Here is a 6,104-nt window from a genome sequence, read left to right on the forward strand (position 1 = left end):
GAAAAAGAAGGGTTAAAAAGGAGGAAAGAAATTGTCAATTTGAGGCTATGTCTAGACTGCAGGCTTCTTTCAGAAGAAGCTTTTCTGGAACAGATCATCCGGAAAAACTTCTTTAGAAAGAGAACGTCTACACAGCAAAAGTGCAATGAAAAAGCATTGTGCTTTTTCAAAAGATAGCGACCACATTGATTGGACACTATCTTTCATTTCATTTGTGATTACTGTGGACCGAGTGGCCACCAGGGCACCTGTGCTTTTTCCTGGAGGCCTCTTCTTTCAAAAAAACACTTTTTTCCGCTTCTTCCTCAAAGAATGAGGTTTACAGCCGGCAGGAAACCCCCTCAGTTTTTTTGACTTTCTGTCAAAAGAACACAATAGCCGTATGGATGTAAGTATTGTTTTTCCAGAAAAACGGGTGTTTTTCCGGAAAAACTCTCCAGCATAGACATACCCAGAGTGTCCATAATACAAGGTCACCAAATGAAATTTATAGGCAGCAGATTTAAAACAAACAAAACAAATTATTTCTTTATAGTCAGCCTATGGAACTCTGCCAGGGGATGGTGGAAAGGCCCAAACTATAGCAGAACAAAATAAGTTCAAGGAGGATATGTCCATCAATGGCTACTATCCAGGACAAGAAGGAATGGTGTCCTAGCCTCTGTTTGCCAGAAATTGAAACTGGGCAATAGGATGGATCACTTGATGATTGCTTCTTCTGCTTACTACTTATGAAGCACTCAACATTGGCTGCTGTTGGAAGACAGGATACTGGGCTAGATGTCTGACCTAGTATGGCCATTCTGATGTTCTTATATAGAACACAAATGTATCTGCCCCTGTTCTAACCCATTAAACCCCTTTCCCCTCGCAGAGTGGAGAGAACCCAGAGTACTGACAATGTCTTTCTCTCTCTCTCTGCAGAGTTTGCAATAAAATAAGAATGTACATTACAATTTTAAGCCTAACAATTTTAAGTCACTGACATGTTTCAGCGTATAGCTCATGAAACCTTGGGATATATATGTGAGGATCAGAATGTACAAGAAAAGAATGAATGTTTCCATGTAAAAGACAAAGGAACCCAAAGATGTATTTTTGATAGACAAGGCCTGTACATTTCAAGTCCCTTAAATGACTTGCCACAAGATGTCAGAATCTGTTATTATTAAAGCTGAGTGGATTCATTTATTTTTCTTTCTTTTGTATAGGAAGTAGAAGACCAGGCCCATATGCAGGAATTTCTGTGTGTGTAGGGGGGGTGCTTTTTTTGTAAATGTGGCCCACAAGGGTGCAACCCCCGCCCTCCTCTGTCCCTCCTAGTAAGTGTGCTCTGGCCGACAGGGGCTAATTTCCCTCCCTCCATCAAGAGCAAGGCCCAGCCCTGGCCTCACTCCTGAGAGAATGAGGGAAACAGCCCCAGCCTTCTCACAGCCAGCGGAGCATGGGGGAGGGAAGCTTGGGCAGCACACTGCTTCTGCCTTCCCCGACCGGCTGGAGCACCTTACCTGGGAAACCATATCAGGGAGCGAGGGGGAATGCATTCACACTCTTCACACCTCCCGCCACGTACAGGCCTTGTCTATCAAAAATACATCTTTGGGTTCCTTTGTCTTTTACATGGAAACATTCATTCTTTTCTTGTACATTCTGATCCTCACACACATATCCCAAGGTTTCATGAGCTATAAGTTGAAACATGTCAGTGGTTTTCCATTGTCGGTTTTCTTTATATGCCCAGGAACAATGATCAGTGGAATACATAATTCATTTTTTGTTAGCTGGATTCCCATAGGTGCCACTGGATTGATATCAACAGTTAGGATAGGCCAGGGGTGGGAAACATTAGGCCCGAAGGCAGGATGTGGCCCCCAGATTGCCTGGTTCTGACCCCTGAGGCTCAGGGCCCTCCAGCATTGGGAAGCCTGTGCTGACATGCCACTCCATCCCCTCCCCTGCTGCTCCACTACGCAGCTGGAGCACACAATATCTATTAGGCTGGACCCCTATATGCTCTGGGGTGCAAGGGGAATGTGGGGAGTGTCTTTCTCTTTCTCGATCAGGGGTCATGTCAGTGAGGGATGTATGGTCACTGGGAGGCATTTATGGACAGAGGACTGTTCTCTCGGGATGGACCTCACCTAAGTAGGGAGGGAAATAGACTTCTAGGATGGAGGCTGGCTCAACTGATTAAGAGAGCTTTAAACTAGGAATTTGGGGGAGACGGTTGGGAGATGTCCAGGTAATCTCTACGCCGGATTTTAACACTGAGAGGGAGGAAAACGAAGTAAGAAAGGATATAGCTGGGGGTAGGAGAATGTACATGAGGAAGGGTATGGTGTATACTAGTCTAATAGGTCATATTGGAGGTACAATGTCCGTGCCAAATTGGGTAAAGAATGTGAATGAGGCCAAACAGCAAAAATTAAGATGTTTGTACACCAATGCAAGGAGCCTAGGTAACAAAAAGGAGGAACTAGAGCTATTGGTCCAGGAAGTGAAACCAGATATTATAGGAATAACAGAAACATGGTGGAATACTAGGCATGACTGGAGTACAGGTATTGAAGGGTATGTGCTGTTTAGGAGTCGCATTGTATATCAAAGGTGAGGTAGATTGTAGGGGTATGTCTACACTACCCTCCTAGTTCGAACTAGGAGGGTAATGTATGCATACCGCACTTGCTAATGAAGCCCGGGATTTGAATTTCCCGGGCTTCATTAGCATAAGCGGGGAGCCGCCATTTTTAAATCCCCGCTGCTTCGAACCCCGTGCAGCGCGGCTACACGGGGCTCGAACTAGGTAGTTCGGACTAGGGTGCCTATTCCGAACTACCGGTACACCTCGTTTCACGTTTCTGTTTGGGCAAAAATCACATTGGGAAAGAAAACTATCAGATCCTCCCCTGGGATAGTGCTTGGGGTGTGCTATAGACCACCAGGATCCAATCTGGATATGGATAGAGACCTCTTTAATGTTTTTAATAAAGTAAATACTCATGGAAACTGCGTGATCATGGGAGATTTGAACTTTCCAGATATAGACTGGAGAACAAGTGCTAGTAATAATAATAGGGCTCAGATTTTCCTAGATGTGATAGCTGATGAATTCCTTCATCAAGTAGTTGCTGAACCAACAAGGGGAGATGCTATTTTAGATTTGGTTTTGGTGAGTAGCGAGGACCTCATAGATGAAATGGTTGTAGGGGACAACCTTGGCTCGAGTGATCATGAGCTAATTCAGTTCAAATTAAATACAAGGATAAACAAAAATAAATCTGAGACTAGGGTTTTTTATTTCAAAAGGGCTAACTTTAATAAATTAAGGAAATTAGTTAGGGAAGTTGATTGGACTAAAGAAATTATGGATCTTGAGGTGGAAGAGGCCTGGAATTATTTTAAGTTAAAGTTGCAGAAGCTGTCAGAAGCCTGTATCCCAAGAAAAGGGAAAAAATTATAGGCAGGTGTGTTAGACCAAGCTGGATGAGCAAGCATCTCAGAGAGGTGATTAAGAAAAAGCAGAAAGCATATAAGGAGTGGAAAATGGGAGGGATCAGTAAAGAAAGCTACCTTATTGAGGTTAGAGCATGTAGGGACAAAGTGAGAAAGGCTAAAAGTCAGGTAGAGTTGGACCTTGCAAAGGGAATTAAAACCAATAGTAAAAGGTTGTATAGTCATATAAATAGGAAAAAAACAAAAAAAGAAGAAGTAGGACCGCTAATTACTAAGGATGGAGTGGAGGTTAAGGATAATCTAGGAATGGCCCAATATCTAAACAAATACTTTGCTTCAGTTTTTAATGAGGCTAATGAAGAGCTTAGGGATAATGGTAACATAACAAATGGGACCAAGGATGTGGAGGTAGATATTACCATATCTGAGGTAAAAGCCAAACTTGAACAGCTTAATGGGAGTAAATCAGGGGGCCCAAATAATCTTCATCCAAGAATATTAAAGAAACTGGCACATGAACTTGCAAGTCCATTAGCAAAATTTTTTAATAAAACTCCAAACTCAGGGGTTGTACCATTTGACTGGAGAATTGCTAATATAGTTCCTATTTTTAAGAAAGGGAAAAAAGCGACCCGGGTAACTATAGGCCTGTTAGTTTGACATCTGTAGTATGCAAGATCTTGGAAAAAATTTTGAAGGAGAAAGTAGTTAGAGACATTGAGGCTAATGGCAATTAGGACAAATTACAACATGGTTTTACAAAAGGTAGATCGTGCCAAACCAACCTGATCTCCTTTTTTGAGAAAGTAACAGATTTTTTAGATAAAGGAAATGCAGTGGATCTAATCTACCTCGACTTTAGTAAGGCATTTGATACAGTACCACAGGGGGAATTATTGGTTACATTGGAAAATATAGGGATTAATATGAAAGTTGAGAGGTAGATAAGCAACTGGTTAAAGGGGAGACCACAGCGGGTTATATTGAAAGGTGAACTGTCAGGTTGGAGGAAGGTTACTAGCGGAGTTCCTCAGGGATCAGTTTTGGGGCCAATTTCATTTAATCTGTTTATCGCTGACCTTGGCACCAAAAGTGGAAGTGTCCTGATAAAATTTGTGGATGACACAAAGTTGGGAGCTATTGCCAATTCAGAAAAGGATCGGGATATCATACAGGAAGATCTGGATGATCTTCTAAATTGGAGTGATAGCAATAGGATGAAATTTAATAGTGAGAAATGTAAGGTTATGCATTTAGGGATTAATAACAAGAATTTTAGTTATAAGCTGGGGACACATCAGTTGGAAGTAACGGAGGAGGAGAAGGACCTTGGAGTCCTGGTTGATTATAGGATGACTATGAGCCGCCATTGTGATATGGCCGTGAAAAAGGCTAATACGGTCTTGGGATGTATTAGGCGAGGTATTTCCAGTACAGATAAGGAGGTGTTAGTGCCATTATACAAGGCATTGGTGAGACCCCATTTGGAATACTGTGTGCAGTTCTGGTCTCCCATGTTTAAGAAGGATGAATTCAAACTGGAACAGGTACAAAGAAGGGCCACTAGGATGATCCGAGAAATGGAAAATCTGTCTTATGAAAGGAGACTTAAGGAGCTTGGCTTGTTTAACTTAACCAAAAGAAGGCTGAGGGGGGACATGATTGCACTCTTTAAATATATTAGAGGGATAAATACCAGGGAGGGAGAGGAATTATTTAAGCTTAATACCAATGTGGACACAAGAACAAATGGATATAAGCTGGCTAGTAGGAAGTTTAGACTTGAGATTAGACGAAGGTTTTAACCATTAGAGGAGTGAAGTTCTGGAACTGCCTTCCAAGGGAAGTAGTGGGGGCAAAAGATCTATCTGGTTTCAAGATTAAACTAGATGGGTTTATGAAGGGGATGGTTTGAGATAACATGATCTTGGTAACTAATTGACCATTCATTATCAGTGGGAAATAGGTCAATGGAGGGATGATAGGAATTACTATAGAGAATTTTCTGGGTGTCTGGCTTGTGAGTCTTGCCCACATGCTCAGGGTTTAGCTAATCGCCATATTTGGGGTTGGGAAGGAATTTTCCTCCAGAGTAGATTGGCAGAGACCCTGGAGGTTTTTCGCCTTCCTCTGTAGCATGGAGTACAGATCACAGCTGGAGGATTCGCTGCATCTTGTGGTCTTCAAAGTATTTGAAGGCTTCAGTATCTGAGATACAAGTAAAAGGATTATTCTAAGAGGGGTGGGTGAGATTCTGTGGCCTATACTGTGCAGGGGGTCAGACTAGATGATCATAGTGGTCCCTTCTGACCTTAAAGTCTATGAGTCTATGAGGTTTTTTGTTTTGTTTTTGCTTTTCACTTGTGTTCAATCCTCTTATCAGGTATTTAAGTCGACTACTTGCATATTAGAAGCAGCGGGGGTGGGGAGCAGGAGCTGGTACTGGGGGAGCAGGCTTAAAAGCTGGTTCCCCCCAGCACCGTCTCTGCCGGGGGCAAGGGAGGTAGAGGTGCAGCAGGGAACCTCTTACTACATTTAAAAAGCAGAGGTGCAGGAGTCCCAGAGCCAGTGTGAGTCAGGACTGCTCAGTCCCGATTCGCACTGCCCTGGAAGCTAACCCCCTTATTGACTAATCGAGTAGTCGATGGAAT

This window comes from Pelodiscus sinensis, chromosome 1 (assembly GCF_049634645.1).
Source record: "Pelodiscus sinensis isolate JC-2024 chromosome 1, ASM4963464v1, whole genome shotgun sequence".
Taxonomy (NCBI): Eukaryota; Metazoa; Chordata; order Testudines; family Trionychidae; genus Pelodiscus; species Pelodiscus sinensis.